The 678-nt window shown below is 33.9% G+C and overlaps 1 pseudogene; it reads right to left on the bottom strand.

The window, feature by feature from the left end:
- Positions 1 to 204: 204 nt before the first annotated feature.
- Positions 205 to 678, bottom strand: part of LOC102819546 — a 19988-nt pseudogene continuing 19514 nt past the window's right edge.

Below are 678 nucleotides of genomic sequence, written 5' to 3'. Positions count from 1 at the left end.
CACTGTGTGAAATTAATTCCATGATGCAGTTTTGATACTTTATTCTTCATTTGTCCCATATTTGGCTCTACATTATGATTCATTATAAAACAATTGAGTTTCAAAATGGGTAAGATGCAGAACTATTGCAGCATTACATCATTTAATTTAGGTTGTTTTAATGGCACATTAATCATATGCAATCGACAATGACCATGATATATGCTAAGCAAAAATAATAGAAACTTTGGGGGTGGTATGTGTAACAAATGGACTTCTAATCACAGCTACTTTTAATGTGTTCACTACTCCATAAAATGATAACTTGGCAATTGTCATGGGAAATCTACTCTATTAAGAACAATAAATTAGAGCACTAAATTACTTTCTTTTGGTGACTGAGATTAAGATAAAAATCCAAAAGTGCATACTACTCCTATATCCTTTGAATTAAATCGTCTGTGGTTGTTGTGTCATAAACTGGCCTATTACATGCTGTTATTTAATTTGCCCTTGCTACTTTATGTTAAAGAAATTAACATTGTGTAGACTTTCATTAGGTAATCTCTGTCTTCTGTTGTATGTTAAATATACATACGTTGTTGTTACGTGCCATCGAGTCGGTTCCAACCCATAGCAACACTATATAGGGTTTCCAAGGAGCAGCTGGTGAGCTTGAACCGTCAACCTTGCAGTTCC

Source organism: Chrysochloris asiatica, unplaced genomic scaffold (assembly GCF_000296735.1).
Source record: "Chrysochloris asiatica unplaced genomic scaffold, ChrAsi1.0 scaffold00139, whole genome shotgun sequence".
Lineage (NCBI taxonomy): Eukaryota > Metazoa > Chordata > Mammalia > Afrosoricida > Chrysochloridae > Chrysochloris > Chrysochloris asiatica.
This window is presented reverse-complemented; position numbering and strand designations above follow the sequence as displayed.